The sequence below is a fragment of the Capra hircus genome, chromosome 28 (genome assembly GCF_001704415.2).
Source record: "Capra hircus breed San Clemente chromosome 28, ASM170441v1, whole genome shotgun sequence".
NCBI classification, from domain to species: Eukaryota; Metazoa; Chordata; class Mammalia; order Artiodactyla; family Bovidae; genus Capra; species Capra hircus.
This window is the reverse complement of record NC_030835.1, coordinates 22,084,265-22,112,010: the sequence shown is the minus strand read 5'-3', so window position 1 is coordinate 22,112,010 and position 27,746 is coordinate 22,084,265. Positions and strand designations below refer to the sequence as shown.

The 27,746-nt window shown below is 37.1% G+C and overlaps 2 protein-coding genes across 3 annotated transcripts in view; one reads left to right on the top strand and one right to left on the bottom strand.

Moving 5' to 3' along the window:
• CTNNA3 (catenin alpha 3) overlaps positions 1-27,746 on the bottom strand; it is a 1,853,842-nt gene that overhangs the window by 1,176,574 nt on the left and 649,522 nt on the right. The gene's annotated exons all lie outside the window — the stretch shown is intronic.
• The window catches only part of LRRTM3 (leucine rich repeat transmembrane neuronal 3), a 198,115-nt gene that overhangs the window by 116,314 nt on the left and 54,055 nt on the right, over positions 1-27,746 (top strand). The gene's annotated exons all lie outside the window — the stretch shown is intronic.

The window sequence follows — 27,746 nt, the reverse complement described above, 5'->3', positions numbered from 1 at the left end:
CATTTATTTATTTTAATTTTTAATATAAATTTATTTATTTTAATTGGAGGCTAATTACTTTACAATATTGTACTGGTTTTGCCATACATCAACATGAACCCGCCACAGGAATACACATGTTCCCCATCCTGAACCCCTCTCCCACTTCCCTCCCCGTACAATCCCTCTGGGTTGTCCCAGTGCACCAGCCCCAAGCATCCAGTATCATGTATCAAACCTGGACTGGCGATTCGTTTCTTATATGATAATATACATGTTTCAATCCCATTCTCCCAAATCATCCCACCCTTGCCCTCTCCCACAGAGTCCAAAACACTGTTCTATACATCTGTGTCTCTTTTGGTGTCTCGCATACAGGGTTATCGTTACCATCTTTCTAAGTTCCATATATATGTGTTAGTATACTGTATTGGTGTTTTTCTTTCTGGCTTACTTTACTCTGTATAATCGGCTCCAGTTTTATCCACCTCATTAGAACTGATTCAAATGTATTCTTTTTAATGGCTGAGTAATATTCCATTGTGTATATGTACCACAGCTTTCTTATCCATTCATCTGCTGATGGACATCTAGGTTGCTTCCATGTCCTGGCTATTATAAACAGTGCTGCGATGAACACTGGGGTACACGTGTCTCTTTCAATTCTGGCTTCCTCCGTGTGTATGCCCAACAGTGGGATTGCTGGGTCATACAGCAGTTCTACTTCCAGTTTTTTAAGGAATCTCCACACTGTTCTCCATAGTGGCTGTACTAGTTTGCATTCCCACCAACAGTGTAAGAGGGTTCCCTTTTCTCCACACCCTCTCCAGCATTTATTGCTTGTAGACTTTTGGATCGCAGCCATTCTGACTGGTGTGAAACGGTACCTCATTGTGGTTTTGATTTGCATTTCTCTGATAATGAGTGATGTTGAGCATCTTTTCATGTTTGTTAGCCATCTGAATGTCATTTTTGGAGAAATGTCTATTTAGTTCTTTGGCCCATTTTTTGATTGGGTCGTATATTTTTCTGTAATTGGGCTGCAGGAGTTTCTTGTATATTTCTGAGATTAGTTGTTTGTCAGTTGCTTCATTTGCTATTATTGTCTTCTATTCTGAAGGCTGTCTTTTCACCTTGCTTATAGTTTCCTTTGTTTTGCAGAAGAAGTTTAATTAGGTCCCATTTGTTTATTTTTGCTTTTAGAATTGTCTTTAAAACTCTGCTCTACTTTCTGAAAAATAGAGCTAGATAACTTTTCTTTTTTGACTAAAAAAATGTTCAAAGAAAACTTTGATACAAAAGCAGAGCAAGTAGGTTAATAGTTATGGCTGTTGTATTTGCTTCTTCTTTAATCTCAAGATTGAATAGAGAGATTTACTCATTCATTTATTCATTCTTTAAACAAGTGTCTATTATCTGTTTGAATTCTAGGAATACATCAGTGATTACTAGCAGACAAAAGTCTCTAGCCTTGTGGCTCATAGTTCTCTCTAAATCTGTGAAATAGATACTAAATAGGATGAAAGAAAAATATACAGAACATGGGATGACAAGTTTTGTTATGGACAAAAATAACAAAGCAGAAAAGGAGGAGGGGGAATGATTGTGGTTTTAACTAGGAGGAAATGACATTAGATTGAAGATCCAAAGAAAGTGAGTTGCACAACTATCTGACAGATTCCTCAGGTCTGGGAATCAAGTTATCACCTACAAAGACATCAAGGACTTGAGTGTTCAAAGGCCAGAAGGAGACCAGATGGTTAGAGTAGAGAGAGGGAGGAAGAGAGACAGTTAGTTGGATGAAGGCTGCGGAAGCCATTGTGAAGATTTGGGGTTTCACTAATTAAGCAAATTAAGAGATGTTTACCCATTTATATTGATAGTAATTGGTTTTTAAATTATGCTTATTTGGAAGTAATGTATTTTTCATAAGTATAAGCAAAAATTGATTCTTTAGATATATGTGGTTGTTTTGTTTTATGGCATTCATTTTCTTAATTCATTAATTCATTTGCTCAGCAAAACTATTAAGTAAAGTATGTACTATGGTGCCAACAGTAGTAATATAAAACAAAATAAATATTCAAAAGAAAAAAATATAGTCTGTAACTTCAAATGTCTATTTGGTGAAAGAGATAAATAATTATTTGTTATTAAAATATTTCTTCTATATCTTTTAGGTAAAGAAAACTATAAAACATGATTGGGGAGGGGGTTGATAATCATTTGTGCATTTCATAGAGATCAATGTGGAGAAGAGATTTGAATGAAGCATGACTGTACAAAGGGAGATGAATTAGAAAGCTATAAAAATGAATAAAATCTGAAGTAAGATATTAACAGAGGGTGGAAAGCTAAGTAGAAAGTTATAGGCCATTTTTAGAATGAAGAATTGACAGGATTTCATGACTAAATAGGTGTGGGTGGTGTGAGAGGGGGATGAATCAAGAATAACTCCCAGTTTTCTAACATGAACAACTAAGCGGAGGGTGGTTACAATTAGTGAGTTCAGTTTAGGACAACTTGAGACATACTGGTAAGGGGTGATTAGCTAGTAGTCGATGTCCTGAAAATAATTTAGATAATCCAGAGAGAGGGGGCTCAGTTAAAATGTTCAAGGACAGAAATCCAGGAATACCAACATTTAAATAGTGGGCAAAGAAAGAGTTACTCATAAAAGGATTGAAATGAATAAACAGAGGAGGTTTTCGTGGAAGCAATAGGGAAGATTGGTTTCATGTTTTTCCATATTGTTATCTGTGTCTATCCACAGTGACAAATTCAATGTGATTATTCACTTAACTTTAATAGAATTGTTTATATGAAACATTTCAAATCAAAAGTACCCAATTATTTTTATAAAAATTATTAGAAATTAAAATAGATCCTCCTAAAAAAATAGTAAAATAAAATAAAATAGATCCTCCTGAGTTTAAAATGTTGTATATGCATTTAACCATTGTGGATTAATCATCCTAAAAATTTAATCCTGAAATTAAAATACACTGTAGATTTATTTATTTCAATCCTTCAAAAGTAGTCACTTCAGTGGGCTTTTTAATTTTTAATTTATTAAAACAAGTTACTCCATATCAAATAATATAAATTCCTAAAAAAGAGAAGCACCAGTGCTACAAAAAGACGAAAATATACCTCACAAAAAGATGAAAACATATGCTAAGGAATCATAAAAAATCCAGGCTACAGTGTAAAATCTCAAAATCACAGCTTATCTATGAAAATGAAGTTAATATGTATTCTGAAATCATGAGGATTTAAACAGATTATACAACTAATAGAAACCCTGTACTTTAAAGAATACATATCAATTTGTTGTTGTTCAGGCGCCAAGTTGTGCCCAACTCTCTGTGACCCCATCAACTGCAGCACGTGCGGCTTCTCTGTCCTCAGCTATCTCCCAGTGTTTGCTCAAACTCATGCCCGTTGAGTCAGGGATGCCATCAACCACCTCATCCTCTGCCACCCATTCACCTCTTGCCCTCAACCTTTCCCAGCATCAGGGTCTTTTCAAATGAGTAGGCTCTTTGCATCAGTTAGCCAGTTTTGGAGCTTTAACTTCAGCATCAGTCCTTCCAATGAATATTCAGGGTTGATTTCCTTTAGGATTGACTGGTTGGATCTCCATGCAGTCCAAGGGACTCTCAAGAGTCTTCTCCAACAACACAGTTTAAGAATTCTTCAGTGTTCAGCCTTCTTTATGGTCCAAATCTCACAGCCATGCATGACTACTGGAAAACTATAACTCTGACTAGATGGACCTTTGTAGGCAAAGTAATGTCTTTGTTTTTAATACACTGTCTAGGTTTGTCCTAGCTTTTCTTCCAAGGAACAAGCATCTTTTAATTTCATGACTAAAGTCACCATCCTAACTGATTTTGGAACCCAAGAAAATAAAGTCTGTCACTGTTTCATTGTTTCCCCATCTATTTGCCATGAAGTAATGGGACTGGATTCCATGATCTTAGTTTTTAATGTTGAGTTTTAAGCCAGCTTTTTCAATCTCCTCTTTCACCTTCATCAAGAGGACCTTGAGTTCCTCTTGGCTTTCTCCCATAAAGGAAGTGTCACCTGAATATATGAGGATATTGATATTTCTCCCAGCAATCTTGATTTCAGCTTATGCTTTGTCCAGCCCAGCATTTCTCATGATGTACTCTGTGTATGAGTTAAATAGGCAGGATGACAATATACAGCCTTGCCGTATTCCTTTCCAAATTTGAACCAGTCTGTTGTTCCATGTCCAGTTCTAACTATTGCTTCTTGACTTGCATACAAGTTTCTCAAGTGGCAGGTAACGTTGTCTAGTATTCCCATCTCTTTAAGCATTTTCCACAGTTTGTTGTGATCCACACAGTCAAAGCCTTTGTCATAGTCAATGAAGCAGAAATAGATGTTTTTTCTGGAATTCTCTGGCTTTTTCTATGATCCAACCGATATTGGCAATTTGATCTCTGGTTCCTCTGCCTTTTCTAAATCCAACTGTAACATCTGGAAGTTTTCAGTTTACCTACTGTTGAAGCCTAGCTTGAAGGATTTTGAGTATTACATTGCTAGCATGTGAAATGAGTGTAATTGTGCATGAGGTTGAACATTCTTTGGCACTGCCCTTCTTTGGGATGGGAATGAAAATTGACCTTTTCCAGTCCTGTGGCCACTGCTGAGTTTTCCAAATTTGCTGGCATACTGAGTGCAGCACTTTCACAGCATCATCTTTTAAGATTTGAAATAGCTCAACTGGAATTCTATCAACTCCACTAGCTTTGTTCATAGTGATGCTTCCTAAGGCCCACCTGACTTTGCATTCCAAGATGTCTGGCTTTAGGTCAGCGATCACACCATCATGGCTATCTGGGTCATTAACATCTTTTTTTTCTTTTTTGTATAATTCTGTTTATTCTTGCCACCTCTTCTTACTATCTTCTGTTTCTGTTAGATACATACCACTTCTGTCCTATATTGTGCCCATCTTTGTTCCCTTGGTATCTCCCTTGGTAATTTTTTTTTGAAGAGAACTCTAGTCTTTCCCATTCTATTGTTTTCCTCTATTTCTTTGCATTGTTCACGTAGGGAGGCTTTCTTATCTCTCCTTGCTATTCTTTGGAACTCTGCATTTAAATGGGTACATCTTTCCTTTTCTCCTTTGGGCTTTTGCTTCTCTTCTTTTCTCAGCTATTTGTAAGGCCTCCTCAGACAACCATTTTGCCTCTGCATTTCTTTTTCTTAGGGATGGTTTTGATCACCGTCTCCTGCACAATATTATGAAACTCTGTCCATAGTTCTTCAGGCACTTATCTATCAGATCTAATCCCTTGAATCTATCTGTCACTTCCACTGTATAATCATAAGGGATTTGAACTAGAGCATACCTGAATGTCTTAGTGGTTTTTCCCCACTTTTTTCAATCTAAGTCTGAAGTCTACAATAGTGATACAAATTTAGTAAAAAGAAATAAATTGTCTATGAAAGTCCACATAACTTTTAGCACATTTTCTGAAATCATTTTTTGAGAAGAGTCACAATAGATATTAGTTTTTCAGATAAGCAGGAATTATAATCTAAATTCTGGAATAAGACTATTTAAGAGGTTGCTGTATCAGCAGATAAGTTCTCCTTTATTATTACAGCATTTCTATCTGTCCTTTGTGTTATAATAACATGTGAACAAAGGTCTTGCAGAGAGGTTATTATGAAACCATAAACTATACTATCACTACACTTAACATTATAACCAAAATTACAACTTAGTCAATTGTGACTAGAAGAAAATTACAGGTTATACCAAGTGTAGCAGATGTACAGAAGACTGTAGCAGCTGTTAGAAATCTTGAATATTATACCTTATGAAATTATATTTTCAGTTAACATAAATGCTGAAACACGTTATTCATTCTAAGAAGTTTTTCTGGGGACAAACATTTTCCTGTGCATCAGATTGAGCCTAGTTATTAAAAAAGCCTTCTATACAAGTACATTCGAAAGTTTAGAACTGTAAATGGAGTATCTAGTACCACTTAATTAATCTAAGGATATAATCAGTAAATAATCATGCCTCTATTCACCTGAGTATGATGCACAAGACTTATTAGGAGACGTCTGATATATAATATTTTGTGTGTTATTGACTGTTCTAATATATGTTAATTTATCCACAACCATTAAAGATCAGTTTGACTACCTGGGACCTCAATCTGATTATCTATGGCCCAGAACCCTTTAAGTCAGTTAACCCATCATTCTGGTATAAAACCTACCTCTCATAAATCAAAAAAAAAAAAAAAAACCTACCTCTCACTGAGGGAATTGTTGGTGCCTTAAGGAAAAAAAACCCTGTCTTCAATGAGCTGATTAAATTGAAAGTTAGTGATATTCTGTGCTCAATTCATTATTTTTTTATTTATTTTTAATGGAAGGATTTGCTTTACAATAGTATGTTGGTTTCTACCATACATCAACATTAAGCAACCATAGGTATACATATGTCTGGTCTTGCCAGATGGTGCAAGTGGCATAGAATTCACCTGCCAACACAGGAGATGCAAGAGACATAGGTACAATCCTTGGGTCGAGGGATCCTTGGGTTGGGAATATCCCCTGGGCAAAGAAATGGCAACCCACTCCAGTATTCCTGCCAGGAGATTTCCATGGACAGAGGAACCTGGCAGGCTACAGTCCATGGGGTCACAAAGAGTCGGACACAACTGAGCATGCCCACACTAGACATTATACATGTGTCCCCTCTCTTTTGAACTTCCTTCCCACCTCCCATCCCATCCAACCCCTCCAGGCAGTCACAGAGCACTGGTTTGAGCTCCCTGAGGCATTTGCAGGGCAGCAATAGAGACGCAGATAAGGACACTATTTTTAAGTAGTGTTATGAGTCCAGTAATCTCTCTAGCAGTGTTTGTTATAACAACAGCTCCATGTTATGCAAAAAATATGAACGCTAAAGTAAAGGAAACAAGCTCCAGTGGTACAATTTACAGTTCTGAGGGCACAGGCACACTCAGTGAACCAGACATTTTCTTGCTCTACATCTGGTCCCAAGGATGCCAGATAAGATACTTTAATATGTCAGGCATTTCCTCACAAATAGCTTAAAATTGTGCGATGAAACCAGAAAGACATTGTCATAAACAACTGGATAAGGATCATGTTGGTTTCCCAGTCAATAATGGGGGCCATTGCATAAATGTAAAACATTTAAGATGCAAGGTGTCCTGCTTGCCATCACAAATTTGATTTGGGCATATCATGAAAATGACAAGTCAGCATTATGCTTCTTCTCCTCTGTAACATTATTTTCCTTCATCTTCCTCCCTCAGTTTTTATGAATTCTGATGAAAAGATCAGATGTAATATGTTCCTCAATGGATTAAAAATTACATATCTGTAATTTTAAACAACATACAATTGTGAAATGTAAATGCATTTGATGCAAATGAAGACCTCTGAGACTCTTCAGTAGATGCAGTTATAGACAGGGTTAACCAATATGATAAGCTAATACAGTGAGAAAAAAAATGAGTCCTGTAACATTAAAATGCAAGTAGAAGCCATGCCCTGTCATATTTTTTTAAGTACACCATGTAATGTTAGATTGTAAGCACACAATCCAACCCAGCAAACAGTCATTGGACAACTAAGCCATACATGAAAGATACAAAAATGAGAAGACCTAGACTGAGCATTTAAAAAGCTAACAATCTTTCTGAAGAGACAAACAATCAGCCACTAAATATGAAACAATATAAATATTTTATTTTTTTTTTAGATTTCAAAATATTGCTTGGAAGAAGTAGACCATTTTACAAACACAATGACAAACTTAGATTTTTATTGATGCTAAGGATAAGTCTCATGGAGATACTCAAGGTGTTTTAGTTGAATGAGCAGAAATAAGTAGAAAATGGCAGTACATAATTACACAAGTTGGACTGAGACCTGAGTCATTTAGCCAAAAATGATTCTGAAGTATGCTCTGCCACAGCAAACCGTTCAGAAATGAACCAAAGTTGTTAGAAAAATATTGCTGAGTTGATGAGCTAATACCTGAATGTGAAACTGCAATAGCTTGATGGAAAGTTCAGGCTCCCCAAGCTGTCCTAAGAGGATGTGGGTTACCAGTATTGTTATTGTAAATAATAGAAATACCAAAAATTATCTGAACATTCAGTAGTATTTACTGTATACTTATTTTGCATACAATAGCAGAAAGGACACTAAAAAAGTAATCACGACCCATTTTTGCATGACAAAAGCTTTCTTCCAGTCCCCTCTTCTTTCATTTATGAAAGAAGACATAGCTTGGAAAACAGATACAGAAACTTAATGACTCCTAAATGCTATAGAAATGAAATTTCAGCTGTACGTCCATTTTCAGATTCATGGTTTTCAGCTATCTAATACCTCTAAGCTATTAAAGTTTATATGTTTGTTAATTTATTCAGCAATTCTTTCATTCAATTTAATAAAATTGAGTTCCTGCTACATGTGAGGCCTTGATGATTCACAGATGAATAAGATAATATCTTAACTCCAGAAGCTTAGAATCTAGTACCAAAAGGAAGGCAAATAATTCACAAAAGTGCTTTAGTTGATATAATGTATTATGTGTGGGGTGTCATAGGATATAAGCTTATAATACTTAATTCTCTCCACTAGGATCAGGTCAGCTTCATTGAGGAAATAATGCTTGTGCTAGGGGGTCAAAAAGCTTGTGAAGGTAAAACAGCAAGATGCATAGGCCAAACATAGTAGTTTGATGATATTTAAGTTAAAGTATGAAGAAAAGTTATGACCAACCTAGATAGCATATTGAAAAGCAGAGACACTACTTTGTCAACAAAGGTCCGTCTAGTCAAGGCTATGGTTTTGCCAGTGGTCATGTATGGATGTGAGAGTTGGACTGTGAAGAAGGCTGAGCGCCAAAGAATTGATGCTTTTGAACTGTGGTGTTGGAGAAGACTCTTGAGAATCCTTTGGACTGCAAGGAGATCCAACCAGTCCATTCTGAAGGAGATCAGCCCTGGGATTTCTTTGGAAGGAATGACGCTGAAGCTGAAACTCCAGTACTTTGGCCACCTCATGTGAAGAGTTGACTCATCGGAAAAGACCCTGATGCTGGGAGGGACTGGGGGCAGGAGGAAGAGGGGACGATAGAGGATGAGATGGCTGGATGGCATCACTGACGCGATGGACATGAGCCTGAGTGAATTCTGGGAGTTGGTGATGGACAGGAGGCCTGGCGTGCTGTGATTCATGGGGTCGCAAAGAGTCAGACATGACTGAGCGACTGAACTAACTAATCTGAAATTGCATTAGTTAAAGGATTGTTTTTGTTGTTTAGTTGCTAAGTCATGTCCAACTCCTTTGTGATCCCATGGACTGTAGCCTGCCAGGCTCCTCTGTCCATGGGTTTCCCAGGCAAGAATATTGGAGTGGGTTGCTTTTTCCCTTCTCCAGGGGATCTTCCCAAAGCAGAGATCAAACTCACATCTTCTGCACTGGCAGGTAGATTCTTTACCCCTGAGCCACAAGGGAAGACCATGTTTTATGTATACATGAAAACAAATAAACCCAGATGTTGGGAGGTCAATCAGAGGACCTCTGCAGTAGTGGGAATGAGAAGCAATGAGAGCCTGAATCAAGAGGCCAGTTTTGTGATGAGAGTCACAGTGGAATGAAGTTTGAGAGGTAAGATAGACACAACTGTCTATCATTTGGATATGAGATATGAAGAAAAGGAAGGATTTGACACCCAAGTTTCTGGCTTGGCTAAGCAATTGGAAGGTGATGGTATTGGGGAATAAAGGGAGTGCTGCATGGTTTAAGCTGCAAATATTGTCCTTTAGGCAATGTGAATTTTTAGGTCTGGAACTTAAGAGGGAAATTTGGGGTCATCAATATATGAGACATTGTGAAAGCATGGAAGTGGATCAAATAGTTGAACATGTCAAATGAATAAAAGTGAAAAGCAAGACTGTGAGGATGCCCAGGATTGTTGGCAGCTGGGAGACGGATAAAACTCATAAGGGAGACTGAGAATGAAACAGGAAAGAGACTGGGAAAAGGTAAGAATAGGGACACTACCAGCGGAAAGGAAAAGGTGGTCAGCAAATTTGGTTGCCAGAGGAAGAAAAAGAGAGAGAGAGAACTAAAAGGGTTTGTTAAATTCAGAAATCAAGAATTTCATGGTGTCCACTGTCATTGCTTAGAGAGTAAATAGGAGTTAAAGCCTTTGTTCAAACAAAAATGTGAGGAATAAGGAGGTAGATAAAGGGAAATGGACAGGATGGTTTGACTGTGTTTTCCTGATACAAATTTGAATATGTTCAAAGACTGTAAAAAAAAGGAAGCAAACAATGTGAAAACTGAGCAGCCAGGTGCCAGTCCCAGAGAAATCAACAATTCATGGAAAACCACAGAAGTACAGTTTAAATAGTAGTCAGTCAATGTTAAACAGGAGGAGTGAAGTCAGGAAAAGCATAGGTAAATTATATCTACAGGTGTGAAGCCTAGGAGCTGAAGGATTTCTAACTCAAGGCTCAGTTTCTTTTTCCTGTGAAATAAAACCCAGGTCTCCTGCCAGCTTTCTCCCTCATTTCCTATACCTGAAGGTATAAGTGCCAAGGACACTAGATATCTCAACATCACATAGATGGTGAATAGTATGAAAACACCCCAAGGAGTTTACATTAGCTACATAGACCCTGATCAGTGGAAATGTAGTCCCTTATGCTCAGTAGCAAAATAACTAGAGAACCACAGTAACTATGGTCATGTGCTGAATTAGCCAAAACATGCTGTTGAAACTCTTGTGTGTCCCACATGAAGAAATGGTCTAAGAAAAATCTTCCTGAGGGGGTAGGTTTTCCTCCCAAGCTGTCATTTATCTTTTTTCCTATTTCTTCTAGCATAGAGTTTATTTGAATTATTTTTCTTCTCAACCCAATGCAGTAACACCTCTGGATCTCACATCTTTCATCAGACTCATTGATGTGCTGTTGACTCAGCCTGCTAGATCATTAACAATGATTTTTTTTTTTTTTTAAGAACAGTTAACGCCAGTTCTTGCTGTGATGGTTATCTTTCACTCTCTCTCTGCTCCAAAGAGAATCATCCATCTTTGTGAGCCTGTCCATCAATCATTGGTATTTGTGCTTTGCCCTTTCTGACAGTTTTCACTCAATGTGACTGAGTTATATGCAGGCCAGCTCAATAGGGCAGGTTGATTTTGATACTGGAGACTATTTTCTCTGTTTATTTCCATTATTCCAAACATCATGTTTTGTAGGCAATTTAACAACTGGGGAATTTTAATGTAAAAATAATTTGCTTCCTTTTGCTTAAAAATTGAGTACCTGGAGTGTAAGTGAATTTTTCAAAGCAGATCGAAGATAAGAAAGAAAATACCAGTTTTGAATCTCTTTGACCTGTAACACTTAATATGAGTGTTTTTCTTTTAACACAGAAAAAAAAAAAATAAACTTCTATGGCTTAGAACTTAATCCATGGTACTTCAAAGTGCTTAAGCAAAGTTCATTTGCAAGGACCCTAGAAATCTATTTGATTCTCATCTAACCCATACAGTTTTTTTTCCTTTACTTTTCAAAGAATGGAGGGTGAGTGATTTGTGCTGTTTCGACATTATATAAATGTTTATTTCTTATAGAGTTTTAAAATTATCTAGCATTGTGATATGGGACTACAAAGTAGCACCAACTTGTCAGAAATTAATGAAAACCTGTTTTTAAAAATAGGACAAATGGAGCTGATATGGTTTGTCTAAGGGTAAAATTGGAAAGATAAAGTAAAATTAGAAAGATCACATTTGATGCTATGTGAAAAGTTTCCCAAATTTTCCATTGAGTGAAATCCCTGTAAGTGTTCATTATGAGTAGTGATAGCTGTCTCTCTGGCCAAGAGTCATGGTTTGCCTTCATTGACATAGCTTATATTACACTGAGTTTGCAACATGAATGCAAAAGCTATGATAACTTCTGTTTTTAATGACTTGCCCAAATTTTTAAAAGGATTCATAAGGATGACATAAGGATCAAGTAACTTAATAGGTGTTATGCTTGATAAAAAGCATGATTCCCCTCAGTACAATGGAAAAATCTTTCAAGTCAAGAAAGAATGGGATTCAACTCTTAGTGAGCTCAGCTCTTCCATTTCCTAGTTACACAACTTGAGGTAAATTTCTCACATTCTTGAAACCTATATTTCATCATTGGCAAAATAGGAGTAATTGGATTTACCTCAGTAGGCAGCCTCTGAAAATTAAATTAGATTTGATATCTAAAGCACCTTGCACAAAGATAACAACATACAGTACATGCTCAATAAATCTGAATTTGTTCCCTTCCCATACATCCTGAATAACATAGGTGCCAAATATCAAAGCACTGAACACATATAAAAACTACCAGGTATCTGATACTAATTAGTTAATAAGAAATTATCTGAATCTAGCTTTGCATAGATCAACATGCAAAATTAACTAGATCAGATAGCTTTTCTATTTGCACATATATATAGGTTCCCCACAGCCTCATCAACATCCATTAGTTACTGAATTTTGTGAAATGTCATTGAAACATTACAACAATGTTTTGTTGCACTAATTTTATAAACGTTTAAAGTGCAATACATATTATTTTTCAGAGACAAACCAAAGTTTAATTTCCCAAGGTTCATACTGTTTGCGTTAGCAGCATTTGATGATCTTTTATATACATTTGTAATAGATGAAATAAACCAGATTGTAAATCCTTTGCCTTTCTTTTTTAAAGCAAACTATGTATCAGTTTTTGGGTTTGTTTGTTGGGTTTTTTTTTTTTGGTACAAATTGTTTAGGATAAGTTAAAATACATTCCATTAGCCAACATGAGTGCATTTCTATAAGTTTAGCTATATTGAAATAAAGTTTTTAAAAGCAAAAAAGTATTCTATTCCCTTCCTAAACAGTGCCCTTCCTTGTTTTTAAATTTATTCTACTAACATGTATTGAACTATGCAATAGCTAATGAACTTCCAGTCCAGAGACCTTGTTTCATTTTCATAGCCTGAAATATTATCTGTCCTTTTTTTCCAATTTAGTGTACACTTTATACAAACATCATCTCAGGATCTGTTGCTACCATAAATCTAATATGATGGGTTTCAAGGTTCAGCATTCAAGGGTAGGTGTGAGAAAACAGTGTTTTGATCACTCAGTTTTCTCTACCACAGTAACTGCACCAGGGATTGGGAATCTAATCTAACCTAATTTCAGTTAACTCTAAGCTGCACACACTGCTACAACTTCCTTGCAGAAGTATAAGAAGAAAAAGAAGAATGAAGAAGATCATAACTGTCTTTGATTCCATTGGTATATACTTTTTGCTATTGGCATCTATTATCAGCATTTTATATATGTATAACCTCCGCCACCATCACAAGACATCAGAAAGAAAGTATAAATAGTTTCAGCAGAAAGGATTGGAAGCATTGTACTGGAAAAGCTATAAACTGGGAAAGGAGAAAATAAATATACTTCATCTCCATTATCTATCATTCTAAAATCCTTCTGTATAAGAAGAAACAGGGACTCAAATTGTGGCAGGACCCTGAAAGCATGACCCACTGGGTTAATATAACCAACAGACATTCCAAAAGAGGGATTTAGGGGTAAAAATCAGAGTCAAGAATTAAACAGCCCAACAGAAGCATCTAATAGGGCTTGGAAGATACTTAAAAACTGGGTATAAAACTATGGAAATGGAGTCCAGATACACTGGTGACAGAGATGGGTCTGGAATAGGAAGAAGTAAAATTTGTGAGTGTGTTCACCTGTTAGAACAGGGAGAGAGTAGCAGTTAAGAGTGAGGGATGGTATGGGGAGGGAGGTGGGAGGGGGGCTCAGGATTGGGAACATGTATACCTGTGGCGGATTCATGTTGATGTATGGCAAAACCAATACAATATTGTAAAGTAATTAGCCTCTAATTAAAATAAGTAATTTTTTTAAAAAACACCTTAAAAAAAAAAAAGAGTGAGTAGTGGTTAAAGTAGTGGTTAAGACTACTAACCAAGTAGTGGTTAGGAGTCCTGGCTTCAGAGTTATAGAGTTTATAACCCTGACCCACCACACATTGGCTAGTTATATAATCTTGCTGAGTTTCAGTTTCCTAGGAGGTAAAATCTGTGCAATAATTATTCCTACCTTATTGGGGTCAATATGAGAATTAAACATATTTATAACATTTAGTGTAATGTTTGGCCCTTCCTCAGTGCTCAGTAAATGTTAGCTATTATTAGATCTACTGGAGCTTTAATAGGACTTTCTGGGTAAGTAGATAGGAAATTGGAGAAGGCAATGGCACCCCACTCCAGTACTCTTGCCTGGCAAATCCCATGGACAGAGGAGCCTGGTGGGCTGCAGTCCACAGGGTCGCTGAGGGTTGGACACGACTGAGCGACTTCACCTTCACGCATTGGAGAAGGAAATGGCAACCCACTCCAGTGTTCTTGCCTGGAGAATCCCAGGGACGGGGGAGCCTGGAGGGGTGCCATCTCTGGGGTCGCACAGAGTCGGACACGACTGAAGCGATGCAGCAGCAGCAGCAGCAGCAGCAGATAGGAAATCGGGGACCAAACACTTCCGGGTAGCTATCTTCTTTTGATATCAGTGAATTGAAGGAGAAGATAAAAGAGATCAGAGGTGCATAGAGAAGAAATAATTATAAGTTGCGATGGAGAATACAGAGGGGAGAAAAGAAGTAGTCTCTCTTTGCAAATATTGCTCCAATGAACCATGTTTTCAGGGCCTAGAAATCCTGCCTGAATCTGATTCCCTGATTCTACTTATTCAAAAATAGAGTTTAGGCCAAGGATAATGGAAACAAAATGATCATGCAGTGCCCTTGTTTTTTCTGTCACATAGCATCTCCAGTAAAATCTCACTCCTTTCTGATGAAACTATCTTAACAATTTCCTGGAATCTTATTAGAGATATGGAGTCCCAAATGTGTAAAATACCAATACAGAATAAGAATATATTTTAGTGAAAAGTATTGACCAGTGGTATCAAGGACAGACATGTTCCTCTTCTTTCCAGGAATTCTTTTATGTCTCTGGGAGGCGACTGTGGCAGTGTCTCTTAGCCTGGAGTTGAGTGGAGTTAAATTATAAGAGAAAAGATACAAAGCAAGAGGGAAAACATGAAAGGAGAGCACTATGTGTAAAAGAACACCATAAAGAGAAGGCGTTAACACGGAAATATTTAAATATAGTTACTGGCAAAAGTGTTACCGCAGTATTTTGTGCAGTTTGGCACAAGAGGAAAAGATTAGCAATAAATAAACAGAAAGATGTTTGCTTCTTGTCTGGCCACTTGTCTGTTCAGTTCTTATACCTTTCCCTTCTTCCTTTTAGCCTCTAAAATAGATAATAAAAGATGCCAAAGATTCAAGGTGCTCCTAGGAGTTCCCATATGTTCATGAAATAAATACCAATACATTTTCAAATGCTAAAATAATCAACCTAAAAGTTATTTCATCTGATTAAATTAAACCAAAATTTCCTGTTCTAGTTTTCCAAGGCAGTTTTCTCCATATCTCTTCTACTCCATAGTAACATATCCTCCTAGAAATTAAAGCTTCAATCATTCTTCCTGCCCTTAGTTCAATGTCATCCTAAAACAAAACAAAACAAACAAGATCAAAGGGTCCTAACATCCCCACATGTTGGTGTACAGCAAAACCAATACAGTATTGTACAGTAAAATAAAATAAAATAAAATGCTTAAATATAAAAAAAAAAGAAAGAAAATCTTGGGTTGCTGAATATTGTTGCTGCTGTTCAGTTGCTAAGTTGTGTCTGACTCTTTGTGACCCCATGGACTGCAGCATGCCGGCCTTCCCTGCCCTCATTCTCTCTCAAGAGTTTGCCCAAACTCATGTCCATTGGGTCGGTGATGCCATCCAACCATCTCATCCTCTGTTGCCCCCTGATCCTTCTGCCCTTAATCTTTCCCAGCATCAGGGTCTTTTCTAATGACTCAGATCTTCGCATTAGGTGGGCAAAGTATTGGAGCTTCAGCTTCAGCATCAGTCCTTCCAATGAATATTCAGGGTTGATTTCCTTTAGAATTGACTGGTTTGATTTCCTTGTGGTCCAAGGGACTCTCAAGTGTCTTCTCCAGCAAAACAATTCAAAAGCGTCAATTCTTCTGCACTCGGCCTTCTTTGTGGCCAACTCTCACACCAATAAATGACTACTGGAAAAACCATAGCTTTAACTATATGGACCTTTGTTGGTAAAGGTTATTGAATGAACTGTCTGGAACAGTGAAGTGATATAGAACAGAGGGAATATTAGATTGTCAAGAGAGATAAAGGATGTGCTTTTCCTAGAAATTTAAACAAAAAAAGGGAAATTTGCTATCTTAAGCAACCACCTCTCTAATAAGCTTAACCTGGTCTAGATGAAAAAATTAAGCAAAATAATACAATTCTTCTTAAACAAACAGCAGTCCTTCACTGCCTCCTTTCCTTCCCTACATCTATTCATTCCCTTCATGCCCATGGGGAGAAGGTAACAAAGATAATAATAGGATTAACCAGGAGACATTACCCAGGGAAAATAATTCTGTAAAAAACAAAGCAAATTCTTCTCAAATTCTAGCAAATCAAGGAGTACCTCAAATGTATTTAAAAGCTAGTTTTTATGATTTTTGCATGGGCTTAGTAATTAATATCTATCTATCTATTCTTGAGAAAGCAAAGCTAGTATGTAGATAGACTTCCTGAAACATGACCAATACCAAGGAAATCAATCATTCATTTTGCATTTAACATAAATAAAAATTATATGATTGTCATCCACTAAGAGATGGAAGGGCTTCCCTGGTGGCTCAGCTGGTATAGAATCTGCCCACAATGTGGCAGACGTGGGTTTGATCCCAGGATTCGGAAGATCCCCTAGAGAAGGGGAAGGCTACCCACTCCAGTATTCTGGCCTAGAGAGCTTGGGTCACAAAGAGTTGGACATGACTGAGTAACTTTCACTTCAAGAGATATAAAAGCAGTAATACATGAAAATTAAGAATCCAGAAAACATCACATAGCTCCTCAATGTACCACAAGTTACTGATCAAGGCAAAAAATTAAAGTATCTGGAGCACTAATGACACATGTGATTATACCACTCTGAATGAAAAATCTATTACTTTGAAAATCATGATACCTTTTACTGTGAGAAAAAGAGTATACTGTGAAGAACTGCATAGCTCTTACAATGAAATGCCAGGATCAAACATCAAAAAGAGGAACATGATAAACTAAACAAAGTAGAGTACTCAACAGAAAATGCCAGCAATCAAAGATACTTATTCCCATGAAGTGCAACACCTCATAACACTAATAACATGTAGTGTCTCTCTGTTGTTTCTAGCTAGTCTTATGTCTCAAAGCATTTCTTTTAAAAATTTTCGTCACCTTGTCTGGTGGCTCAACAATAAAGAATCTGCCTGCCATTGCAGATGTGGGTTCAATCCCTGAATTGGGAAGATCCCCTGGAGGAGGAAATGGCACCCCACTCCAGTGCTCTTCCCTGGGAAATCCCATGGACAGAGGAGCCTGGTGGCCTGCAGTCCATTCAGTAGCAAAAGTGGCACACAGCTTAGCAACTAAACAACAATGACAAAGTCTCACTGATATAACTAGATATGGTACACTTAGTATTCTTTAGTGTTAGCTCCTTGTAATGGGGTTAAGTATTTCTGCATCAAGAAGTTTATGATCATGAATGGATTTTCTTGTATCCTTATCTTAAAACAGAGAAGAAAATGGCATTAAAACCTGAGGTCTAATAAGCAAAATCAGGAATCATTCCACGTAGGAAAATGTTAGCCTACCAAATGACGTAACATCATTTAGCAAAAAATAGGAAAAGATGAAGGTAGAAACAGGAAGCCGGAGAAGGCAATGGCACCCCACTCCAGAACTCTTGCCTGGAAAATCCCATGGGCATGGGCAGAGGGGCCTAGTAGGCTGCAGTCCATGCAGTCGCTGAGAGTCGGACACGACTGAGCGACTTCACTTTCACTTTTCACTTTCATGCATTGGAGAAGGAAGTGGCAACCCACTCCAGTGTTCTTGCCTGGAGAATCCCAGGGACGGAGGAGCCTGGTGGGCTGCTGTCTATGGGGTCACTCAGAGTCGGACGTGACTGATGTGACTTAGCAGCAGCAAGCAGCAGCAGCAGCAGCAGCAGCAGAAACAGGAAGCAAGTGCTATTTACTTCCACATTCCATGTAGACTATGCCTGATGAGCTAATAGGGCTCTTATTGTTCAACAAATTGAAGAGAACTCCAGTAATGAGGGGAAAGTATTAAATCTGAAACTCCATTATCCAAAAAATAGTTATTTATGAGCTACAGCCAAAACATAAGTTGAATTTATAACTCACAGACCACTATCAGTGTAATTACTCTGTAATCAAATATATTCTTGACCCAAGACATATATCTGTTTCCCACTTCAGAAGTATGCTCACTTGGCTTACCAACTATTAATTCTATAAATTTTAGGTGATAATATTTCAAGGCTTTATTTCACTAGGGTGCTTTACATTTTACTTAAAGAAAAATGAAAATAAACCCCAAAACAATCGTCAAACTAAAAATATATATATATATACATCCTAAGTAATTTCTCATTTTCTGAAAATAACTATATAGCTGAACCTTTAAATTTGGTTAAATGTAAGATCATTTTAATTTGTATTATTTTTTAGTTCATTTTTCAAGAAGATGTTCTAATAAACACCTATTTTTTCAATGAAAAAAAAAAAACCCTGAATTTTTCAATGGTGGATTTCTAGGAAGGAAATAGTCCTGATAAACTCATATTACCCAACATAGAATATGACCTGTTCATCACCAACATATATATATAGAAAATTTATGCTGCAAAGATCCTATGTGTTAGTCCTTCCAGTACAAAGGTCAAAGGTAAAGTATTGATATGTGCATGTGTTATACACAATACACATTGCAATTAATATGTATACATGCATTTGGCACTAGTTATTACTGTAAGCCTCAGTCTTAGCTTATGATGAGTTTGAATTTAAAAATCCCTAAGTAGGCTTAGAATTAAGAGATGTACTACTTGTAACTTACCCTTAAATTCATGATCTAATGCTTCTCCATTTATAAATTAGTAGACTATGATCTCATCAACTCATTGATTATGACTAGGCATACACAAATCTCACATAGTTTTAAAGATTATAATATTAATATACATGTTCTCCCTCTGAGTTCCACTGCCTAAATTCTTTGCACTAAGGTATGACGCTCCGCTGCACAGCCTGCATGCAGGATTCACGCAGAACCTGCCATGAAGAATCTGCAATGCGGGTCAATGGGAAGCATTATCCTTAACTTTCATATCACACCAGACACAGTAATTAATTTGTGAAATATCAAACAATTTTTACATATTCTAGACCTCCTTCCCTCCCTTTCTTGCAATTAGGTTTACTTTTTTCTTTTGCAACTGAATTGTATAGAGAGGAAAATCAATCCTTAGCTCAGCTGATGTAATTGAAAATACGCTGTATTAGATTTCTCCAAATGACTTAAGAACATTGAAAAAGAAAAAGTGCACCTTCAGGTTAGATTGCAGAATGGATAGGGAGCTTAAAAGGCAAGCTCTGACTCTGAAAATTAAATTTAACCTGCCAGTTCCTGAAGTGAAATGTAAGGCCACCTTCCCTCAGCAGCTCGAGTGGGGAGATACCGTTTTGCTGTCTCTCCAGGCTCCTTTTCACGCTAAGGCTGATGTGATTCCCCAGATTCATGTCCTGCACAGAATTTAAACTATTCTTGTAAGTAACAGCAAAAGGAGTTATTGACTTTCTCAGACGGAAAGCAGAAGTGACCACTTGTATCAAATAATCCACTTGGATTTTTAGCTTGTTAAAATGGTGGGTTGTGATTGATGTTAATTTTTATTCAACAGTCTCATCTGTTCTGATATTTTAGGATCTTAAAATGTTTATGCAAAGCTTTGTTTGGGTTACTTACATGAGAGCGACTATTCTTTATGTGCCAAGGTGACAGCACAGATCACATTACTTGCAGAGATAGGGAAGCCTTTCCCACAAATCAGCCCCACAACAACACACATTTATTTACTGAAATTTTGAATAGCTACAAAGAAATACACACCACAGTTGCAGTTCTCAGGAACCTTGCAACACAGGGAGATAAAATATTTACGGAACAATTAACCAGTAAGGAAAGACAGTGATACAAGCAATGTCACAAAGCCAAAACCACAGTGGAGCTTTTCCCTCACAGGAATGAGATCTCATTACCCGAGTGACTTATTATTCTTCTAGTTCGCAATCTCTATTTCTAAAATGTATAAATTGGACTAGATTATCTTTAAATTCTCTCCCAATCTAAAAAAACTTAGTATCTAGTTTCCTACACCAGCCCCTCATAATTTTACTCTGTATCTTATCAGTGTCTACCTGGAAACAAATGGAGGTCAGTGATTTTTCAAAAGACATTCTCACTTATCTATTTTCTCTAGACACTTTTAATAATTCATCAGAAGAAAGGCAGTCCAATTTCTTTGCATATGTAGTAGAGGAGTGAACTATCAATTACTTACATGCAAATTATATGCATTATGGTCTATCCACACATTTTTTAAAATATAATTTTATTTGATGGGGACATTGAAGTAATTTTAGGTAAAAACAAGCTTACCTAGCTGCAAGGACTGATGTTTTCTCCTTGACAGACTCTGTACTCTACCTAACACTGTGCTTGAGGCCTCAAAAGATATGCAAATAGATATACGAACTAGATGATTTTTTTTTAAATTTCTGAGATGACTAACTGCAAATCTCTGCCTCCTCCTGCCCCACACAGATTTTCTATGTGAGAAAATACAGAAGAACCTTTTCAAGTTACTCTCCATTTCCTTTCTAAAACCAAACTTGCTCTTAGGCTTCACTAACTTGGCAACTTTTGGCCCCAGAACAGTAAATGGAACTTAGCAAGCAGAAATCATCTACTCCCAACTGTACTTTCTCAAGTCTTACAGCCCAAAACACCACAGCAGAGGATACATGGGGACTAAAAACAGAGAGCATTATCATAAATTCCTTCACTTCCACTAAAGATCAGCTTACTCCAGCTTGTCATATTGTTCCAAACTGCTGTATTGCTCATCCTAAATTATTCTAGGGCCTCTCCATTTAGAGGCTGAGGAGACGGAAGCTTAGCAATGATGCTAACAACAAATAATACAACTAGGAAATTTCAATAGGAACTAGAATCCAATCCATTTTGTGTGGCCCCAAGCACAGTTTTTTCTTCTCAGATTTCACTATTCCCTGTAATTAAAAGCTACTCTTCCCTAAAAATGTTTAATATTACATAAAATTAAAATTGTCTTTTCCTAATCTGTTTTTCAAATAATACAAATTTTCCTATATTAGAACAGTTGCCTTTTAAACAGCATATACTGTCATACATTATGCATCAAAACTCCCAAGCTGATCATTGTAATAAAGTTCAAACTTAAATTCAACTGATATATTTTTCGAGTTTTTACAAGTGATGCGAGACAAGTTTTGCTGCTATACAAAAACAAAGTCTGCAAACAATTCTCATATTTTTGCTTTTTATTTTTTTCAAATATTGATTTTAGTTCTAAGTGTGTGTGTGTATATATATATATATATATATATTTAGTAACTATGATACAATTGAAACAACAAATTCCTCTGGCTCACCTAACATGGCAAACCATTCATCTCAGTAGGATGTTCATTGTACTTAAGTTGTATATACTTAACTGTGTTAAGGTACAAGGAAAAATAACAATAAAGTTGAGGAATAGAAATTTATTCTAGGACACATATAAAATGTTATAGATTTGCCATTCTCTAAAATAGAAGCTTTGTAATAAGGTTTCATAGCAATAACTTCTTTATCATAATATTCTATTTTCTGAAAACCAACAATCTCTTAGAAAACTGAGGTTTCTTCAACTTTGACACAATTAACTTTAGTACAAAAAGGAAAGAAGAAAATTGCTTAAATACTATGATGCACTATTTCCCTAATATGTTGATCCTAAAACTATACAAATATATAGGATATCTGTGGAAAAAAATCTCATCTCATTGATCTGAGGAGAGATATAATGAGGATAAAAGGAATTTGAATTTTTTAAGTTGTCTCCAGATTTTCCTATTATTCAGCAAGCTTGGAAAAAATTACCACAATGGATTCAAAGTCAATGTGCAGAATTTTAGATTATGTTCACCAAGGTGCTCATCAGTCAGTATCTGTATGCATATCATTTGAAAGAGCTTAAAATAGAGCTAGTACTAAAAATATTTCCTTCATTATCTATAATACAAGCAGCATAAATTCATTTATTTACATCTTAAGCACCTTTTATGTTCCCTGGAAACGCTACCACTCAGCATTGCTGAAGAACTAGATAATTGTCCTCTAAGAGTACAGACAATCAATGAGAATTTAACTAACCTTACTTACTGACACATCTGAGAAATAGTAACTCTCTCTTCTATGTGACCTATATATTGAATATTTATAAAATAATTCATTGGTCATTGTCCTTAATTTTGTCCCTTTTAGTAGATTCTAAACACTTAATATTTACAGCTTCAAAAGTAAGTAGGAAGGTATCCACAGGTCCTTTGTAAATCTACATACTCACATAAGAATTTAGGAGTCAGAAAGTACTTCAGGATCAGTCATCACTTCCTGGTTATAACAGTAACTTTGTTAATAAAGAGGATGTATCCCAATAATAAAAATTTGTACAAACTTGAGGCATAAAAAAATTTATTGCAAGACAGAAGGAATGAATATATAGAATAAAAGTATTGAAATTTAACAAAAACATTAAACATAGGGTTTTTAATTGAAACTCTTTTATTATGCAAAGCTAAGTGATTGCAGAATCACATGACTGATCCACCAGGTCAATCCGAGCTTCTTCAATCTCTAGTCTAATGCCTTATGATAGCATGCTGCAGCTGCTGCTAAGTTGCTTCGTGTCCAACTCTGTGCAATCCCGTGGACTGCAGCCCACCAGGCTCCTCCATCCATGGGATTTGCCAGGCAAGAGTACTGGAGTGGATTGCCATTGCCTTCTTCGATTATAGCATGAGTTCCCCGAAAATTATACATGTACATGTAGGAGGTTAACAATTGTAACTTTAACCCAACTAAGATGGTAGAACTGAGAGAGGGCATCAGAGGGCAGACAGACTGAAACCATAATCACAGAAAACTAGCCAATCTGATCACATGGGCCACAGCTTGTCTAACTCAAAGAAACTAAGCCATGCCATGTGGGGCTGCCCAAGACGGGCGGGTTATAGTGGAGAGGTCTGACAGAATATGGTCCACTGGAGAAGGGAATGGCAAACCACTTCAGTATTCTTGCCTTGAGAACCCCATGAAGAGTATGAAAAGGCAAAAAGATAGGACACTGAAAAATGAACTCCCCAGGTTGATAGGTGCCCAATATGCTACGGGAGATCAGTGGAGAAATGACTCTAGAAAGAATGAAGGGATGGACCAAAGCAAAAACAACACCCAGTTGTGGATGTGACTTGTGATAGAAGCAATGTCTGATTCTGTAAAGAGCAATACTGCATAGGAACCTGGAACGTTAGGTCCATGAATCAAGGCAAATTGGAAATGGTCAAACAGGAGATGGCAAGAGTGAACAACAACATTATATAAATCAGCAAATTAAAATGGACTGGATTGGATGAGTTTAACTCAGATGACCATTATATCTACTACTGCAGCAGGAATCCCTTAGAAAAAATGGAGTAGCCATCATAGTCAATAAAAGAGTCCAAAATGTAGTACTTGGATGCAATCTCAAAAATGACAGAATGATCTCTGTTCATTTCCCAGGCAAACCGTTCAACATCACGGTAATCCAAGTCTATGCCCTGACCCATAATACTAAAGAAACTGAAGTTGATGGTTCTATGAAGACCTACAAGACCTGTTAGAACTAACACCCAAAAAAGATGTCCTTTTCATTATAGGGGACTGGAATGCAAAAGTAGGAAGTCAAGAAACATCTGGAGTAACAGGCAAATTTGGCCTTGGAGTACAGAATGAAGCAGGCCAAAGGCTAATAGAGTTTTGCCAAGAGAATGCACTGGTCATAGCAAACACCCTCTTCCAACGACACAAGAGAAGACTCTACACATGGACATCACCAGATGGTCAACACTGAAATCAGATTGATTATATTCGTTGCAGCCAAAGATAGAGAAGCTCTATACAGTCAGCAATAACAAGACTGGGAGCTGACTGTGGCTCAGATCATGAACTCCTTATTGCCAAACTCAGATTAAATTGAAGAAAGTGGGGAAAACTACTAGATCATTCAGGTATGACCTAAATCAAATCCCTAACGGTTATACAGTGGAAGTGAGAAATAGATTTAAGGGACTAGATCTGATAGACAGAGTGTCTGAAGAACTATGGATGGAGGTTCATGACATTGTACAGGAGACAGGGATCAAAACCAACCCCAAGAAACAGAAATGTAAAAAAGCAAAATGGCTGTCTGAGAAGGCCTTACAAATAGCTATGAAAAGAAGAGAAATGAAAAGCAAAGGAGAAAAGGAATGATATAAGCGTCTGAATGCAGAGTTCCAAAGAATAGCAAGAAGAGATAAGAAAGCCTTCCTCAGCAATCAATGCAAAGAAATAGAGGAAAAGACAGAATGGGAAAGACTAGAGATCTCTTCAAGAAAATTAGAGATACCAAGGGAATATTTCATGCAAAGATGGGCTAGATAAAGGACAGAAATGGTATGGACCTAACAGAAGCAGAAGATATTAAGAAGAGGTGGCAAGAATACACAGAAGAATTGTACGATATTCACGACCCAGATAATCACGATGGTGTGACCACTCACCTAGAGCCAGACGTCCTGGAATGTGAAGTCAAATGGGCCTTAGAAAGTATCACTATGAACAAAGCTAGTGGAGGTGATGGAATTCCAGTTGAGCTATTTCAAATCCTGAAAGATGATGCTGTGAAAGTGCTGCACTCAATATGCTAGCAAATTTGGAACACTCAGCAGTGGCCACAGGACTTGAAAAGGTCAGTTTTCATTCCAGTCCCAAAGAAAGACAATGCCAAAGAATGTTCAAACTACCACACAATGGCACTCATCTCACACGCTAGTAAAATAATGCTCAAATTTCTTCAAGCCAGGCTTCAGCAATATGTGAACTGTACACTGCCAGATGTTCCAGCTGTATGTAGAAAAGGCAGAGGAGCCAGAGATTAAATTGCCAACATCCGCTGGATCATCAAAAAAGCAAGAGATTCCAGAAAAATGTCTATTTCTGCTTTATTGACTATGCCAAAGCCTTTGACTGTGTGGATCACAATAAACTGTGGAAAATTCTGAGAGAGATGGAAAAACCAGACCACCTGACCTACCTCTTGAGAAATATGTATGCAGGTCAGGAAGCAACAGTTAGAACTGGACATGGAACAACAGACTGGTTCCAAATAGGAAAAGGAGTACGTCAAGGCTGTATATTGTGACCCTGCTTATTTAACTTATATGCAGAGTACATCATGAGAAACGCTAAGCTGGAAGAAACACAAGCTGGAATCAAGATTGCCAGGACAAATATCAATAACCTCAGATATGAAGATGACATCACCCTTATGGCAATAAGTGAAGAACTAAGAAGCCTCTTGATGAAAGTTAAAGAGGAGAGTGCAAAAGCTGACTTAAAATTCAAAATTCAGAAAACAAAGATCATGGCATCTGGTCCCATCACTTCATGGGAAACAGATGGGGAAACAGTGACAGACTATTTTTGGGGGCTCCAAAATCACTGTAGTTGTGATTGCAGCCATGAAATTAAAAGATGCTTACTCCTTGGAAGGAAAGTTATGACAAACCTAGACAGCATATTCAAAAGCAGAGACGTTACTTTGCCAACAAAGGTCCTCTAGTCAAGGCTATGGTTTTTCCAGTAGTCATGTATGGATGTGAGAGCTGGACTATAGAGGAAGCTGAGCACCAAAGAATTGATGTTTTTGAACTGTGGTGTTGGGGAAGACTCTTCAGGGTCCCTTGGACTGCAACGAGATCCAACCAGCCCATCCTAAAGGAGATCAATCCTGGGTGTTCATTGGAAGGACTGATGTTGAAGCTTAAACTCCAATACTGTGGCCACCTCATGCGAAGAGTTGACTCATTGGAAAAGACCCTGATGCTGGGAAAGATTGAGGGCAGGAGGAAAAGGGGATGACAGAGGATGAGATGGTTGGATGGTATCACCAACTCAATGGACATGGGTTTGGGTGGACTCCGGGAGTTGGTGATGAACAGGGAGGCCTGGCATGCTGCGGTTCATGGGGTCACAAAGAGTCAGACACAACTGATGACTGAACTGATCTGACTGAACTTTAAAAACGTGAATGCTTGACTACTAATGATTCATAAGTTTAATAGAAAAGGGCACCGTTTATATGATTGACTCCTTTCTTACTACTCTTCTTTACAGGTTAGATAAGATGCAATATTCTCAAATGGTTGGAGATAGGAAAAAAATGTGACAAATGGGAGAGGCATTATGAATAATATCTGGCACCATTCATTCTTCTTGCTATTTCAAGTACTTTTCAATACTCCAAATGGCTCTGAAACCAATCTTCTCTTTCTTAATGATGCCAACCTAGAAGCCTGAACTGTTCACTGATACTACTTTTCAGTAGTTGTTTAGTAGAGAGCTCAATATTTCTATAGAGACCCACTGCAACTTTATAGGAACTGTTGGGAATGTTTCAAATAACCCTCACTATAATGCTAAAATCTACTAGATAGGCAAATACCCTTTATTTAAAAGATAATTTATGGTGCTAATATTTTTGGAGATGATTTTTTTTTAATTTCAGTTAAAAACTAAAACATAATTGACTTTTTATATAGAGATTAACCAACCAGGATATCCCAGTTTTTAAATAATATAACATCAAATATTAATAGAATCAGTAAAAATATAGGGGAAAGTTGTGTTTCAGAACCAGGAAGTCCTGAGTTAAATTCCAGCTTCACATCTTCGTTCTTGTATATTTTTGAAATAGGCCCTTCAAGTCTCACCTTTCTACATAAAGGGTGGCACGCAGCATGGAACATAAGTCATTTCTTTTCCCTACCACATGTGCCTTCATGAGTTTAGGGATGAGAATTGCTCATAGTTCCCTAACAGGTTACCATGTTGTTGGAATAAATCAAACAAAGCAAAAGCTTTGCAGATGGAGATTAAAAAGAGAATGGCACCATTACTAGATACAAAAAGCAAGGCTGGAGAGAGATATATTAAAGAATCTTTCACAGTTCCCAGTACAAAGGAATAATTAAGAAAACAAAGAGGTAGGTATAGTTTTGAGTAAAAGGACTAAGATTATCAAAAGGAAGACTGCAAAGAAGAAACAGAAGCAATGTTGTGAGCAAGCAAGGATGTTACAGAAAATTTCTAAGCAATAAAAATTTTTAACATGACACAAAATTTAATCAATACAGTATTCTGAAGGCAGACAATGCTTCAGAAGAGATAGATGGTATATCACTTATCATGAGCTTTATTCTTTGTAAGAATTTGCTGGTATTTTGGTAGGGGTGAGGCCTGGGAATT